Below are 16832 nucleotides of genomic sequence, written 5' to 3' on the forward strand. Positions count from 1 at the left end.
GTGTATTCCAAACTTGGAGGATGAAAGCCATCCAAAGTGATTTAGTGAAGCTCCTTCTGTGTGAGTTACTATGATTTACTAGCTGTACCCTTAAGAAGGGCACAGCAGTGACTGCCTCCCCTGCTCTGCTGGGCTCCGCACACCTTTCTTGGTGGCCTGGGTCAAGCTCTTCCATTGTACTTTCAGCCCAGGGATGATACGACCTGAAGGACAGGCTGACATGTCAGGTGACAGAGTCCAGTAGAAGGTGGGCAGTGGGATAAATTTAACAGGGTCGGGGAAGAAGCCCCCCGACCGTGTATGTTTGGAGGTATATGCACAGAACAGCATGGAAGAAGCGAGCTTGAAACAGAGCAGCCTGTTGCACCCGCTGTTACGAGTGTCTTAATGGAAACCCCATGTCTGAGGGAGGGAGTTCTGTCACCTCCTTGCCATTCGACCACTGTGGGGCTGGAACCGGGTTCTGGACATGTTCTGGGGCCTCCAGGCGCTGTGCAAAATTCTGGGATGGCAGTTAGGGTGGGAGAGGTTGTTTGAAAAGCAGCTGTGGGACTGCCTGTGTACCTGTGTGTGTGTGCACCTGTGTGTGTGCCTGTGCACACCTGCGGGCATCTGTGTGTGTGTGCACCTGTGTGTGTGTCTCTGCACACCTGTGGGCATCTGTCTGCACACCTGTGTGTGCGCCTGTGCACATCTGTGGACATCTGTGTGTGTGCGCACCTGTGTGTGTGTCTGTGCACACCTGCGGGCATCTGTGGGTGTGCATCTGTGTGTGTGCCTGTGCACACCTGCGGGCATCTGGGTGCCGTGTGCACCTCTGTGTGTGCCTGTGCACACCTGTGGGCATCTGTGGGCTGGACTCATAGGAAGGAGCCGTGGTCACTCTTCCTTATCCCTCATGACTCCAGAAGGCAGATGTGAACCCCCAGCTGGATGATGAGCACAGCAGGTCTGGGCCATGTTGGAAGACTGTTTTCTGGCAGTGCAGGGCCTCCCATGGGGGGACATCTGTTAGGTGGTGTGGGGAATGCCCTGCCATTGTGGGGCTCAGGCGGAGCTGGGTGGCACCGTGTGGGGTGTCGTAAGGTAAGAGAGGTTCCTGCAGAGGGACAGGCTGGATCAGACGCAGGCCATCAGGTGCTCCTTGGAAACTCGTCTAATTTCATTATTGATCCGCTCATAGCGCATTGAAGAGTATCCCTCAAAGTTCAGGTCCACCCAGAATCCCAGGATGGAGTCTTACTTGGAAATAGGGTCTTTGAGGATGGGGTCCTGCTGGATTAGTGGGGACCTAAATTCAATGACATGCCCTTATGAGGAGGGAACGCACAGCGGTGGCTACGTGGAGACCGGCAGAGGTTAAGCGATGCTGCTGTTACCCAAGGAACCAGGATTGCAGCCCCCACCCCCCCGAAGCTGGCAGAACTTCCTGGGGTGGTTTCTGCCCAGAGCCCTCAGAGTGGTGTGGCCCTGCCGACACCCCGGTTTGGGACTTCTAGCTTCCAGGACTGTGAGAGAGGACATTTCTGTTGTTGTAAGGCCCCAATTTTGGGTCCCAGGAGCCCCAGGGAATGGAAGCACCTGCTCCCTCGACCCTGGGCGTACCCCATGTGTCACAGAAGGGAAGATGCTCCCTTCGTTGTGCCCTCTCCTGCTCGGAAGCCTTCAGAGTCAAATGGAAAATCTTTGTCATTTTCACGATCACCACATTTCCCGCCTTTTTCTTTAAAAAGTATCATACAGGCCTCGTGAACGTTCGAACGCCCGCGCGCCGTGACGTGGTTACTGTTTGCGCGGTACAGAGAAAGCCTGAGCTTCCGTCCCAGCCTGGGGAGCACGGAGCTGGGCGTGCCTGCGCCCTGGTGTTGCCCAGCTCCGTCTCCCCTTCTCCTCCACGCATCCGTCTTTCATCTCTCCTCTTCCGTCTCCAGCCTTCTGAACTTGCTTGCACTCCCCTCGTGCAGAAGGTGGTGAGGAACGTGGGGGGAAAATCAGTTAACATTCAGGTGTTTGCCTCCACCGTGCCACACACCTGGCTCTTGAGAAGCACGGAGAGATCAGACTGATTTCCAGTGAGCACCCAGGTGTCTCTCATCCTGTGGACACCCCGGCGTCTTCTCTGTCCTCCGGAGAATCTGTCTGTCCGGGCGGATGCGCCTTGCGCTCAGGCAGCCGGCGCCTCCCCTGTGCTCCTGTCTGCTCGGATGCGGCTGAGCACATCCACACAAAAGGGACAAGAGTGCTACTTCCGCGGAGCAAGCTTAGCACAGACCTCCTTCCCACAGGATTGCCTGGGGTTGCCTAGCAATCTGACAGCACTCTGCCTCAGCAGACACACGACTTGGATGGATTTTTCCTATTTTTAATTTGTTTTCTGGGAGGGTATTATTGTGCAATCATAGGCTGAGCTCAAAGATGTGGCGTGGGTCCCACTCGAAACAAGTAGGTCCAGGGAGATGGAGAAGAAGCCACCGGGCCTTGGAGGGGCCCCCGCATCTGTTCCCGGAGGTTCTTGTTTCCAGCCATCGCCCCAGTTGTAAAAGTTGGGTGGCAGCCGGGGACCCTCTGCCCGCACCCCTCACACGCTCCGCAGGCCGCTGCGGCTCTCCAGAAGCAGCTGCCCCATCTAGCAGAGTGGAGAGAGCAGGATGCGTGGCATAGACGTGGGACCCTGAGCTGCCTGGATCTCCCCCTGACATTTCCTGGCCACGTGGGAGGGGACACGGCATGATTTGCAAGGGGTTCACCCTCCTCTCGAGAAGATAAATGTCAGGACTGAAAGCAAGTAGGTACTGATATAGAGCTGCACGCTCTTAAATAAAATATCAAGTCTGGAAGTGTGTGTGTGTGACACTGCAGATGCACCTGCCTGCTCTCCTGCATGTGAAGTAGGGGGGCAGCAGGCGGGCCAGGGGCGGTCCTGCTCGCAGACTCAGAGGCTGGGGTCATGGTGTGGGGCTGCCATTCAGGCGCTTTGAGAACCTGGCAGGGCCCCTGGAGACTCTGAGCCTCAGTTTCCTCAACCAAAAGAGGACGGACTGTTCCCAATGACCTCTGAGCTTCTTCCTGTCAGAAATGCCATGATGACATCTGGATCTGGAAGCCAGGGAAGGGGCGAGGCCGTGGAAGGAAATACTGTGGACTGGAGACTGAGTCTTGGGGAAAGATGGCATTTGGGTGGAAGTGAGGGAAGCAGACGGGAGGGAGGAGGCAGGACGAGCAGGAGAGCTTTCTGTCATGTAGGATCAGGAGGAAGTTTCCAGAAAGGGAGTGGATAGCAGGGCCACCTGCCTTAAGCGGTCTAGTGCACCAACGGTGGAGTGTGGGCTAGTTTGGCAACTCCCATCCCTGGAGACTCCAGGAGAGCCATTCTGTAGGGAGGTAGCATGGAAGCAGGTAGGTGTTGTCATGAAGAAAGGGGAGAGGAAGGCAGGGGCCTTGTGGGGAGGTCAGTGTCTAGGGAGGTGCTCACACCATGGGTGAGACCCCAGCTGCTTTCAAGCTGGTGGGCTGAGGGCCCCCAGGGCAGGAGGGATGGGACCAGGAGAGACACCAGAGGGCTGGACAGAGAAAGCAGGGAGGGGATTTGGAAAGAAAGGGGGAAGCAGGGAGGACGTCAGAGCTCTCCCTTCCTAGGAAAAAGAAAGCATGGTGTGGTCGGCGGCCAGGAGTAAGGGGAGAGGCGTGGTGGCTCCGGTGTGCAGCTGGATGGCCAGCCCAGCTGGTGTGGCCAGGGCTGCGGCTGTATGTGGGAGGAGGACCTCCGTCGCAGCTGTGAGCAGAGGTGAGGGCTGGTCCGGCGGTCTGTGATTTCACGGGGTGAGTCAGTGGGGTTGGAGCCTCTAATGGCCAGGTCTCCTAGTGATCTAGGTTTCCTGGGGTCTGCGAGACCCCGCGGAGTACACGCTTTTGCTTGTCTGTTCTGCACGCACTGGTGTTAGTGGGTGGTTTCCCCAGTATGCCCCTCAGCCCCTGGGGCTGTCTCTGCAGGGACATCCTGAACACAGGCAGGCACCTGTCCGATGTCCTAGAGCGTGCTCAGGCTTTGGCCTAACGGGGAACCTGAAGGAGCCAGCCGGGGCCAGCAGGCCTGGGCAGTGGTGGGTGAGGGATGTGCCTATGCATTTATATGGAACATAAGCACTAGCAGGGAGAGGGGAGGGTGGGGGGCCATTCTTAACTAGGAGGTTCGGATTGCATTAAGTAGCTTTCGAATTTACTGTTGGATTAAAGACGAAACAAGGAAGCCCAATAATGGTGCAAAATGCACTGTCCACCAGCTCACCAGCTGGACGGAGCAAGAGTGTGGGAGACTGACAAGGAAAATGAAGCCCCTTCTATCTTGTTTGCCTTCCACATTTCACCGTGGTACCATCACCTGCTTACATGCGGGGTGATCCTGCAAAGACTGGGCCACGGCGCCCCTTCTGCCGTGGCTGCTGCACACTGCCAGTGTCGTAGGAAGGGTCTGGGAGAAAGAAGACAAGCTGAGTCATTCTGGGGTCACAGTGTGGCTGGCCTCAGACTGAGCTTCCAAGAGCCTCTTTCAGGGGGTGAGTGAACCCACTGGCCCCGTATGGTCAATGGCAGCTGTGCTAGGAGGCTCTTGGCACGAGAGCTTTCTGAGGGAACAGAGGGCGCGCCCCAGCTGGGATGTCTGGCAGGTTGATGGGGGAATAATAGACGGATCTGCATTTTCCGTCTCTTTGCTCACTGTGGCCACCCTCCCGATTCTAAGAGGACACATCTGAGGGGTGAAATGAGGTGGCCATGCATGGAGGGGAGAGCAGGAGCTCCACCAGGACCTGGCCCAAGCAGGCCAGGAAGTCACAGATTGGAACCTGGGCCAGGTCCATCTGGGGTTAAAGGGGCAGCACGATGACAGAGGCGCCAGCAGGTCTGTGTTTGGACGGTTGGAGGTGTGCCCACCCCGCTCTAATCTGACAGCTTCTTTCCCAAGATCTGCCTTCTCTCCTGTCCTGTGGACTCCCATCCTCTGTCCCTCTCTTACTGGATACAGTGTGTCATGTGCTCTCATGATTTATTCCCTTGTTTTGTTGGAGCACATCCTCCAGTAGCTTCCTGAGAAATGGCCCATGGGAAGTAAATGTTTTTGAAATCTTGCATATGCAAGTCTTTTTATGTTAATATCACTTTTAAAAAAAGATTTTATTTATTTATTTGACACAGAGAGACACCCAGAGAGGGAATATAAGCAGGGGGAGTGGGAGAGGGAGAAGTAGGCTTCCCTCCAAGCAGGGAGCCTGACGCGGGGCTCGATCCCAGGACCCTGGGATCAATGACCTGAGCTGAAGGCAGATGGTTAATGACTGAGCCCCCCAGGAGCCCCTGTTAATATCACTTTTGAGCTCACTTTGGCTCGGGCAGGGATTCTAGGGCGGGAAAGGTTTTCCTTCGGCACTTCGAGGGCGCTGCTCCCTTATCTCTTAGCTCCTGCTGTCGCTCTGGGCACCACGAAGCCCATTCTTGTTTGGGGTCTTTTTTTATGGGACCTGGAAACCTGTGGGAAGTTTTCTTTGCCCCCCAGTGTTCTGTATAGCAGTATGCCTTGCTGTGGGTCAGCTTCCATCCATCGTGCTGAGAACTAGGAAACTCATTTCTCGGGACGTTTGCCTGTTTTTGTTCTGTGTCTTCCTTCAAAGCCTCCTGCTTTTGGAGCATGGATGTGGCATCTTCTCTGCTGTCTCTGCGGATGGAGGCTGTTGATATCCTCTCCTCTTTGTTTCCTGGAAGCTGCCTCCGCCCACCACCCTTGCCGCCCCACCCTGGGTGGCTTGGTGGCTCTTCTCTGAAAGGCGCTTTTCAGATGCTCTTCAGGGCGTCTACTCACATTTAGGGGCAGGGCCTGCAGAGCCGTAGGGAAGCTCTGTGGACTGGGTGGGGTTGTCCACTGGGGGTTTTCCCTAGAGGGAGACTGGTCCGCTCTCTGCTGGGACACAGCAAGGTTATAGCTTACCTGAAGGAGGAGGGAGGGACTCTCCTAGGCCTCGCCTGTCCAGTAGGGGTTCTCTGGGGGCTGAGTGGGGATTTCAGCCTTTGGGGGGCAGGATACCTCTCGGCCGCCCATGCGTGAAGTCCCCCTGGCCACAGAGCCCCTGCTCCATTCTCCCCAGGGAGCACCCCTCCGGGGCGGCTGGCCATCGGTGGTCTGGAGTAGGCAGCCGATGAGGATCTGTGGGCTTCTTAGACCTCTGCTGCTCTGAGCTGCCTTCCCCATCGCCACAGGCCCCTGACCCCACTGGTTCGGAGCCTGGGAAGTTCTGTTTCTCAGCTTCCCTCCGCTGCGGGGTGAGAGTCAGCATGGCCAGGCCAGGCGCTGCTGGCCCATTTGCTTTCCTCTGCCCACATCGTTCTTGTGGTCTTGCCCCTTGTTCTCCAGCTCCGTGGTCTTTGCAACTTCCCTGAATCTCTTCTGGTAGTGTTAGTGGGGTCCTTACAGGGAGGGACGTTAGCGTGTTCCCTTGTTGCTTTAGTCTCCGAGGTAACTCTCCTCTTACCTGATTATTATTACAAAGGACCATTCCCAGTTTCTCCTCCCTGTTCTCACTTAAAACAAAACAAAACAAAACAAAACAAAAAAACCCAACAAAGTTTCCAAGTCAGGGGTCTGTAAAATCCTCTTCGATGATACCCCAAGATGGACAGCCTCCTGGGCACTCCTGGTATGGAGACATACACTTGGTCCTGACGCCCTTGGCTGGCCAGATCCCTTTGATAGCAGCTGCAGGTGGAAGGGCAAATTCCTGGGGCTTGTCATGAGGCCAGCCTTGCGGGGGCTGTCCCCAAAGGGGGCGGTGCCAGTGTGAAGGTCCTGTGGCTCAATTGTCACAGCTGCCGACTTCAGCCACCCGCACAGGATCCTCGTGGGTCTGTGGTGCTGAGTGCTGGCTGGGCCTGGTGGAACTCGGGAACGAGATCTGGTGCTGTCTTCAGAGAGCTTTTCTGGAATGTTCCAGAAGAGCAACCCGTAAAGAGCTGTTCTTTGTCTGTGAAGCAAGATGCCTGCCTATGGGGAGGCAGTTGGGTGATGGGGAGTGGGTGGGCCCAGCCATGAGTTGGAGGCCACGGAAGCCTGGACCATCTGACAGCAGAGGACAGAGAGAGCCAATTAGGTCTTTTGAGCAGGGATGTGCCATTTTAAATATGGGGGCTGGGGAAAGTTCAGTCAGCCAAGCAGCTGCCTGGCTGGTAGACAAGGCATTTATCCGGTGTTTAGCTGTAGGCCGAGCAGCTTACTCGAAATTGTAGAGCACGATTCCCCTTGGCCAAGACAGATCAATGATCCAGACAGGCTGGAGGGCCAGAAATTAAAAGCATTAAGCTCATAAGTGGACAGTAGCCACTTGTCTTGGACACTGTCTATCCTCCCTCTGCAGGGAAGGCAGCTGGCGGCACGGAGCCCTGGGCATGCAGGAACGCGGAGTCTGCATCCCTCCCTCGACTGCTTCTGAGTCTTCCAGGCCCCTAACAAACCCCAGATTCCATGACATGCTTTTTGCCTCACACAGAAAAGCAGGACAGTCAGGTACAAGGAGGAGTCCTGCGGTTCCAGAAGCATCATCCAGAAGTCAAAAGCAACCTGGGATGGGTTTTTCATTTGTTTTTAGATTGAGAACATCTTTGAGGTTACAGCTCACCGCCCCCCCCCCCCCCCCCCTCTCCCCGTGGCGTTCTGGGCATAGCATCTGTTTTTTGCTCAGAAAGAGAAGCAGGGCCCTGCCCAGTCCTGTGGTTTGGTGTGGGACAGCCCAGGTCCTCCTGCCTGCCTTTGATGCTGACCTTCCTTCCCTCCATGGGTCCCATCCTGCCAGCCCACAGGGTCCCCACTCCCCTGGCCCTTAGCTTTGGCTTTCCTCCTCCCCACCCAGCCCCTAAACCAGAGCTGCTTCTGCCAGGTTGGGGGAGGCTGGAGTAGTAGGAGCAGGGACAACCTGCTCTCATAATTTTAGGCAGATCCTAAGCGGACCTCCCACAGTGACAGCCCACATGTCCAGCAGGGCAGGGGTGTTTGTATTGGTGTGGTTGGCCAGTCTGGACACAGGCCCCAGCAGTGATCCTGTGTGGTCCCTTCACGCCCCATCCAGAGGAGGGCAAGGCGCTGAATTCCAGGCCTTAGAAGGAGTGGGGGCCTGTGGGCAAAGTGGAAGAGGAGGCAAGGCAGTGCAGGCCAGTGGCAGAGGAATGTGGGGGTCATTCTCTCTCGCTGCCAACTTCCATTTCTGGGGCACCCCAATGTTGTCCTTTCTGGGCCAAGGCCAGGGAGGTGGGAGGTCAGGGGTCCTCATAGGAGAAGCTGTCCCCCAAGATCGCCAGGAGGGAGAGAGGGAGAGGCGGGGCTAGGGCAGGAGGGCGGTGCTCACGGGACCCGGGCAGCTCCGGGCTCTGGGGACCCCTGTGCCTCGCCCACTTCTCCCTTGCCCGGGCTCCGCGGGGCTGGCACTGCGGGCCGCCAGGGTGCGTGGGGCCTGTCCGCCCCTCTGCTGTCCCCGGCCGCGCGGCCGCCGGAGCCCCCTCCCTCCGGGCGCGCTGCGCGCTCCGCCCGAGCCGCCGCCGCCGCCGCGTGCTCCCGCTGTCTCCTCGCTCCAGCCGAGCGAGCCAGAGGAACCGGGGAGAGGGAGAAAGCGAAAGGGGGAGGAGAGAGAGGCGAGAGGGAGAGAGAGGAGGGAGCGAGGGAGGGGAAGAGAGCGAGCGAGCGAGGGAGAGAGAGGAGGCGGTGGCGAGGGAAGAGCGAGTGCGGAGCGCCGAGCGGGGCTGCTCCGGAGCCAGCGGAGCCTTCTCGGATAGCCGCCCCGGCCCCCTGCCCGGGCCCTGGCCCTTGCCGCTTGCGTGGTCGGAGGAGACGCGGCCGCCGCCGCCGCCGCCGCCACCGCCCGAGCCGGGCCCCGCACCGCAAGCCCCTCGCCGCTGGCCAGCTGGTGCCCGCGCGGCCCCGGGACGCCGCTGCCCGCTCGGGGGCCGGGATGCAGCCGGGGCATGGCCGCCGGGCCCGCGTCACCTGCCGCGGGGAGCGCTGAGCCCGTGAGTAGCCCGACCCTCGCCGCCCGCGCCTTGCCCTGCGGCGGTCATTACCTTCGCGTTGCATGAACTGGGGGCCGTGGGGCGGGGGTGGCGCGGCCCGGGGAGGGGCGCTCGAGACCCCGCAGAGGGAGGCGGGGCTGCACCGTGCGGCTGGGGACCATCCCGAGGGTGCTTGGGGTGGGGTGGCGCGCTCGGGGTCAGGGGTCTCTGTGCGGGGTCTTGGCTCCCCGGGTCCCTCCAGGGCTGGGGTCGCGACACGTGGCCCAGCCGGAGGCCGGAGGGACGGTTTTGTGAATGGGAAGGCCCCGGGTTCGGACTCCATGGAGACGCAGGGGAGTCCCGCGCGCTGTGTGGCGGCCGTGGTGGCGGTGGCGGTGGCGGCGGCGGCGGCGGCACAATGCCCGGCGCGGGGAACTCCCGAGCGGGGGGAAGGCCGAGGCGCACGGAGATCCCGGCCCGGCGGGGCGCCTCTTGGGAGGCTGCCGGAGCCCGTGCGGATGGGAGCAGGGGTTAGCCACCCTGCGGGGTGCAGTGCTCCTCTCTCCCAACACCCAGGCCCGGAGAGCCCTGCCCGAGTCCTGGGGGAGGAGGCTTTGCCGGAGGAGTTGAGGACCCAAAGGAGTTGTGCGGAGGAAGGGGCTCTCACGGCCCCTGAGAGCAGCCGGGCCTCAGCGCCGCGCTACGCGCGAGGGTCGGCAGCGTGGGCGGGTGGCCGGGGCGCGGGGGGCGGGTAGTGACAAGCAGCGCACAGGGCCCTCCAGGGGGCGGGTTGGGGGCGCTCCCGGCGGAGTCTCCAGCCCCAGCGGAGCGGCTTCTCTCCAGCCTGGGTCGTCCCCCGGCGCCAGCGCTGCCGGGCTGGGGAAGCTGGAGCGGGAGGACCGGGCACAACCCTGGCCCAAACTTTCTGCCCCGGCGGCCCCGGGAGGCAGTGACGCTCAACCCTTCGGGAGGGCGGTCTCTCTGCGGGTGCGGCTTGAGGCCCGAGGTCACATCCTCCGCCCTGGGCGGAGTCTGCCCGGGGTGCCTCACCTCATGCCCTCGCTGCTGGGGGCCTCACCCTGTCCGGGGAGGGGGAGGGAATGGCGCCTAGTCGCTGGGACCCCGTCCCACCCAGAGCTGCTCTAGGATCCAGAGTCTCATGTGGGGTGGGGGGTGTTGTTGGGAGTCCGGAACTACTCCCCCCCCCCCCCCCCCCCGCGCGCCAGCGGGTTCGGGGTCCTGCGGGGTGGGGAGAAGCTCCTCCCTATTAGCTTTCCAGCTTTTCCGAGAGACTAGGTTTATTTTTTAATGGTCACTTTTGAAAAGGACTCCTGCCGCGCTGCTTTTCCTGTCGTGCAAGAAACACCTGGCGGTGGAGGCAGAGGAGCTGGACTGAGGGCTGCATCCCCCAGGCGAGCCCCCCTCCCCCTGCTAGAGGTGAAGTGAAGTTGGAGCTCCCTACATGCTGGGTCGCTGTGTTTCTGCTGAAATACCCTCCACGCTCAGGGATGCCCTGGGCACGCACCCGGGAGACCAGGACACTCAGCACGGAGCAGGTCCCAGGGTAGTGGAGTCAGGTTGCCCATAATGAGGTCTTTCAGTTGGAAAGTATCTTTGGTTTTACTGATCTGCAAACAATAAATACATAAATAAATAAAAAATTAAAAAGTATAAGCATCACAGCAGAACCTGCTCATTAAGTGTGCATAGTGGATTTGGGCGGATGTCTTAATTAGGCTGCGTTGTTAATGGGGATATTACACTAATTAAACCCAGACCCTCTAGGTGAGCAAAAATTGGGGAGGGAGAGGGAGAAAAGTTGCAGTGAAAGCCTCACCCAAAGAAAGCAAGATGCGTGCAGGTGGGGCGTGCTCCCCCTGTGGGGGCTTCTTAGGACGGTGTCGGGGGAGGGGGCTTCAGTGCACCCCTCCCTTCCCAGAGCTGAGGACAGAGGCTGCCACCCCTATCCCTCCCCAGGGACTGGAGGCCTCCGGGGGACTTACTGCCGCCTCACACTCCTGGAAGCAATGGTTAACCCCTCGTTCCCCTGCCGGGAATTTCAGGGAGGGGAATGGTGTGGGTGAGGTGGGAAACCTGGGGGTTTTGGAGCAGAGGCTGAGTGACTTGGGTGCACCAGGCCAGCCAGTCTGGGCCTGGTGAGGCAGCTGTGTGCAAGGGGGACGTTCTGCCAGTGGCGTATAGGCTGTTTGCCTCGGAGCCGCTGGGGTTTTCTGGCATGAGGTGCCCATTTCCAACAACGGTTCCCTCCCCCATAAAAAGAGGACCTAAATGATTTATCTTATCTACCCCCCAGGGGCCTGGGGCCTAGAGAGACCTCCCCGTCCACTTCCCCCTGGGGCCTTGGGTCTTCTCAGGATGCTGGGAGAAGCTGGGAATTCAGGGAGTCGTCTCCCCGCCCCCCCCCGCCTCCCCCCCCCCAAGGCCTGGCCTCTCTGGCTGCGTCAGGCCTTCTTTGCGAATGCCCCTTGCCCAGTGCCCTCTGACAGGAGCAGAAGCAAAGCTGGATGTATTCACTGCCCTCTGCAGGGGCCAGAGGCCGGGCTGGAGGGAAGGCGGAGGTCTGGGCCTCCCCCTGCCACCTAGGAAGCCCCAGGCCTGCAGCCCAGCGGCAGCACCAAGGACAGGGCCAGGGGCCGGCTACCCGCCCTCCCGCCTCTGACATTGTACTGGGCTGCTGGGGGCCACTGGGGGCGCTGCTGGCGCTGCCTGCTACGGGGAAGGGGAGGGCTCCCGAGGTACACGCAGAGCTAGGGGAGCCGGGGGCCAGTGAAGAGGCAGATTTAGGAAGCAGGCAGGTGGGAGGACTCCTGGGTGCCCTTCCAGAGTGGGTCTTCTGTGGTGTTCCTGCCACTTACTCAACTTTATACGTCGTTGCCAGTGGCTTGTGGGAGAAATGGAGAGAAATTACGGAGCTCTTTGATATCTGGGGATGCACGAGTCCTGCAAGGCAGCGGCCAGAAAAAATGCTCCCCCACGTCGTGGATCCTTGCCAGCCTGGTGTAGCTCAGGCCTGTCTCTACCTTGCAGACCTCTTCCCAGCCGCCCCTTCAGCCATCGCCTGAGGCTCCTTCATTCTGTACGTGTACAAGTTGGAGGCGCCTTGCTCTACAGGCAGGGAACGGGGCTGGTTTATCCCCGCCTCCTCCTGTCACGCACGCTATTTGGTGCATGCCTGTGGAACCAGCGGTGAAGGAGTGTACGAGTGAAGGGAGCTCCTGTCCCCCCAGAAGTGTCCGGGCGGTATGGGGAGGGGGGCCTTATACTGGGCGTGGAGTTGCCACTCGGGGCGACGGCGTCATGCGCCCACCTCCACCAGGGAACGGTGTTTCCAGGGTCGCAGTGTGGGCCTCACCTCCTGGAGGCCTTCCTCCAGCCCGGCTGTCCGTGTGTCTGCAGTCTGTGGTCACTTGTCTCTCTCTGCTTATTTATGGCTGCGCTCCTCCTCGCTCCTCTGTTATAAAGACAAATGGAACCTGACCCGCAGCTGGCATTTGGTGAGGTATTTTTTATTTTTAAACAAGTGAAGGGAAAAAACCATCTTGAAACTTACCCCCTTGAACAGAGATGCTCCTTGGGCACCTGCCTTTCCCCGAATCCCCGCCCGCAGCAGGCCTTCTCTTCCGCACAACGGACGGGCTTTATGAACGTATCGCATTTGCACCTACATCTTTTTGATGAGCTGCACTGTCTCCCCACGTTCTTTTATAAAAGCAGCACGTTATTTTCACAGGTTCATGAAACATTCAGGCAACCGAAACATCTTATTTTCTGCCGCCCCTCTGAAGTAGGTTCCTCTCTGAGCCATCACTGTCTCTTTTAACATTCTGGTTCCATCTCCCCCACTTCTCACTGTCTGTCTGTCTGCCCCCCCACCCCGTACTTTCTGGGTGGTGCAGGCACTTTGTATGTGACTTTCTCCTTGCATTGCCTGTGAGAGTTGAGGACAGCTTTCAATTAGCAGTTGGATGGTGGTAATAATTGAGTACACAGTGGGCTCTGTTCTTTGTGGGGGTGCCCTGCAGACAGAAGGATGAGCGTCCTCACTTGAACACCTTGAGATGAGGACTGGTCTGGTGTGTAGAATACGGGTTTTAACGTCAGTGCTCTAAGTAAATTACTTTGCTGTAGCCATTTCTCCAGGGCCACCAGATCATGCCTTAGGAAGGTGACTTGAGATAACAAAGCACATAAATCCGTTACTTTATTTGAAAGTGTTTCCTTTAATGGGGAGTGGGGGAAGCTCACAGTATACAGACTGCATTTTGGAAAGTGTTGCCCGTCTGGGTAGAGCCAAACTGAATGTTCCAGGAGGGGCCTCAGGGCCTGGGAGAGACTGTCTGCTTTCTTTTAAATCAGGACCCTGAAGACGTGCTCAGCTGTGTGATAGGGCTGTCTTCCCTTGGACCCAGTCTTCCCTCTCCCGCTGCCGCTCAGGGCTGGTTCCTGCCGGCTCCGCGTGGAAGGCGGGTTCTGACTTGTTGGTGTCAATGTCACATTGTGGGTTGGGGTCTTCAGAGTCTGTAGTGTTCTCCGAGGATCAAGAGCAAAGCAGTTCTCTTGCCAAGACAACAACAACAACAAAAAACCCAACAAAAAACGTTTAACATCTAAAGCCAGAGAGCCTCAGCTAAGACAAGGAGGGACGATATGTGTTTTTAGCAGACCTTCCCGGACTTACTGCTACGGTTAGTGGCTGTACTGAGATCTTCCTCCCAAGGTTCTAGAAGAGCAGGGGCACGGGTGAAGCAGGGGCACCGGACCTGGCTGCACCAGGCTGCTCCTGAGAGCCACTCCTGGTCGTCGGCGCCGTGTGCGCAGGTGTCTGCCAGGTGTCTGCCGCACGTTGCGGGGAGCGAGCCAACCCTTCTGGTCTGGCGTAGCTCTGGACAGTGACTGGGAACCAGGAGGAGAGGCAGGTGCTCAGGTATGTCTCTATTAGCCCTTTTAGAAAACAGTCCCACTTGCAGGTGAGCAAACTGCCTGGGGACAGATACCTCCTACCAGCCAGACTCTGCAGTTACATCAGGTTCCTTCTGGGGACTTGGACACAATCATAACTTGTATCTTTTGTGCATAAGAGAGGAGAATCCGTGTGCCTTTATTTTTCTGGGACACCTTGGTTTCACCACACCTTGGTTTCACCAAGGTGAAACCAAGAAGAATTCTCCTTCCACCAAAACGACTAAGCAAGAAGTAACACAACCCCCTCCAAAAGATCCTTCTTGCGGGGCCGCCAGTACAGTTGTGTGGGCAGTGTACTGCACAAGCCTGGGGCACATGTGGACCTCTGCCCGTGAATAATGGAACACCGCAGGCCAGCTCATCAGTCTCCTTGTCTGTGACACCAAATGAGACTGAGGGATGATGATGACAGGAAAGGTGTCCCTCTGGGGCCAGGGTGCTTCCCCCATCCCCCTGCAATTTGTGTCTTTGGGCCCTGGGTGATTCCTGGGCTGGGTGTCCTGTCTCAGGATCGTTTCCTTGTAGGCCAGGGCAACGAGAGCGCAGAGAAGCACGTGTTCTCAGCACCGAAGCCTGGGCGTGTGAAGGTGGGAACCTCTGAAGGCCGAGGGATGTTGTGTTTACTTGTGTTGGAAAGAGTGATGGGTCACCGGAGGAGTGAATGCCCAGGTGCATTTGGAAGTAATTTCTTGCTAATGAATAGTTTGAAAATCCTTACTGAATATAAATCAGAGGTCTCTCTACCAGATTAAGTAGAAAATAACTCTGACGTCTTGTGGAACTTCTCTTGTAAGGATTGGGTGCAGGGTGACGCTCCCGGGTCTGTACAGAGGACTGCCGGGCACCTTAAAAACCAAGCTTGTGCTGCTGACTTCTCCCCCACCCCATATTTTTTTCTTTCCTGCTGGCAAGAGGGGTTCTGCAGCCTCCTGTTTTCAGCAGGAGGTGTGAAGATGGTTTTCCAGTAGTTCACATGGGCTGGCCGCACACACCGTGTGTCCCTGTGCCCTGTTACGGCGGGACCCAAGGAGAAAAAGGCAAATCAGGAAGGGTTGTTTTCTGGCTCCTGTCTGCCACCAGCTCTTGCTGACTCAGCCTCACAGCCTTGCCTCTGCTTGGGGGTCCTTATTAGGCTCAGGGGAGTCCCTGAGACTGTGTGGCACTGGTGTCCCTCCCGCAGGCTGATGGTGTAACAGCCACCGTTCACCCCGGGACACGCAATTTCGATGCACATTTAAATTCTACGCAACTTCTGAACAAAGCAGTAGGTTCTTTACCTTGTTGGAGACTTCAAGGCCATTGGGGCAGCAGCACTGCTGGTCAGTGCACAGAGGAGGCAAGCGCCTGCCCATGCTGGGGTTGGGGCAGGGAGCTGACCACAGCGTGCTATGGGGAGGGAATGTAGACGTGTCCACCTGTGATTGGGGCGAGCTCACAAATCTGTTTGCTCAGCTGGGCAGTGGGGAGGCAGCGGCCATCAACGGGCTGGCACTCAGTACGCACACAGCGGCTGGTCGGGAGCGTGGGCCTTTTCTGGGGCCACTTGCCTGCCAGAGGAATGAGCATCTCGTCTGAGTTAAGGACATAGCCTTGCTCTGTCTCCTGTAGCCAGAAGGAGATGACATCGTTTTCAGATGGGTCCAGGTGGCAAGATGGAAGTCGGTCTGGTGTCTCTTTATAGCATTTCTAACTTACTTGGGTGGCCAGGAGGCACCCTCAGGAGCAGCCTGGCGGCTCACGCTCTCAGGGACAGGCCAGGCAGAGGGACGTGAGTCAGGTCCTGTCCATGGGGCTGTGGACCCAGAGATCACTGGGAGAGCAGAAGACTCTTGCCTGCTCATGCTGTATTGCCTCAATGGGCCACCTCTCCCTTTTCATGCTTCCGTTTCCTGTGGGGGAGGGTGGTGTGGGACGATCTCAAGAACCAGAGTTGGGGGGTGCTGCAGCTGGTCTCGTTGCTTTTGCTGAAGTAGCCTTGGATTCTAAGGTTTGGGGGCCCTTGGTCACTGCCAGCTGGGTTTTCCATGAGTGGGGGAAAGGGAAGAAGCATCTTGACCCTGCCCCCACCACCACCCTTCCCAGATTTCCGTGAACCTGTGGATCACCCCCAAAACACACAGTCTCATGCGGAGAGATTCTGTGCCACCTCTGCCTTCAGTGCAGGGATAAGTGATAAACCATTAGCTGTAAACATACAGTGTGTGTGTCTTTCTGGAACATCGACTTTTCCTCGTTGAAGGGACCATAGTGGTGCCGTTCGGCACACCTGGGACCCCCACTGCAGGGACAGGTGAGGTGCAACCAGGGCCCAAGGGGCTGCTTACACAGGCTCCTTGTAGGCCGGGGATGGGGCTGTGGTTCACCAGCCTCCCCGCCGCGCTCCCCCAGCTGTTGGTAATGGGCTTCATAGTGCCCCTGCCTGCCTCGTAGGGGCGCCATCTGCGGGTACATGAGTCAATTGTTTTGGAATCTTAGCAGAAAAGAGGTGAGCTGGGGAAATCCAGCGTGAGAACTGTTATCTTCAAGGGTGTAGTGTTATAAGCAGTGCTCGTGGACAGCCCACACCACGTCGAGAGTTAGGCCGCGAGGCTGCCTGCTGGCTGGAGGGGGTTGACCGAAGCTGGGTGATGGCCTTTGATTGCGGGAGACCCCGTTCCCTTGTCCTCACCACGAAAGCCCTTTGGGGGTCTGGGACTGCCTGCCAGCATGATGGCCAGCAAGCACATTCCCCACACCATGCCTGGGGTCTCTCTGCAAGCGTGCCCTGGAGCTGGAAGATGCGTGTGGGTCCCCTCCTGTCGCTGGTGACACCGCAGCAGTGAGCATTTGCT

At 58.3% G+C, this 16832-nt stretch overlaps 1 protein-coding gene across 3 annotated transcripts in view; it reads left to right on the top strand.

Annotated features, from left to right (window-relative positions):
* The first annotated feature begins 2692 nt into the window (after nt 1–2692).
* RBFOX3 (RNA binding fox-1 homolog 3) overlaps nt 2693–16832 on the top strand; it is a 405667-nt gene continuing 391527 nt past the window's right edge. For 2 of the 3 annotated variants that reach the window (XM_032870452.1, XM_032870456.1), the window contains exon 1: nt 8881–9039. The gene's annotated coding sequence lies outside the window, so the exon portion shown is untranslated. Of the gene's footprint in view, nt 2786–8880; nt 9040–16832 lie in introns of those variants that run through there. The other variant, XM_032870453.1, reaches the window with a different exon arrangement.

This window comes from Lontra canadensis, unplaced genomic scaffold (assembly GCF_010015895.1).
Source record: "Lontra canadensis isolate GAN:19392208 unplaced genomic scaffold, GSC_riverotter_1.0 scaffold41, whole genome shotgun sequence".
Lineage (NCBI taxonomy): Eukaryota > Metazoa > Chordata > Mammalia > Carnivora > Mustelidae > Lontra > Lontra canadensis.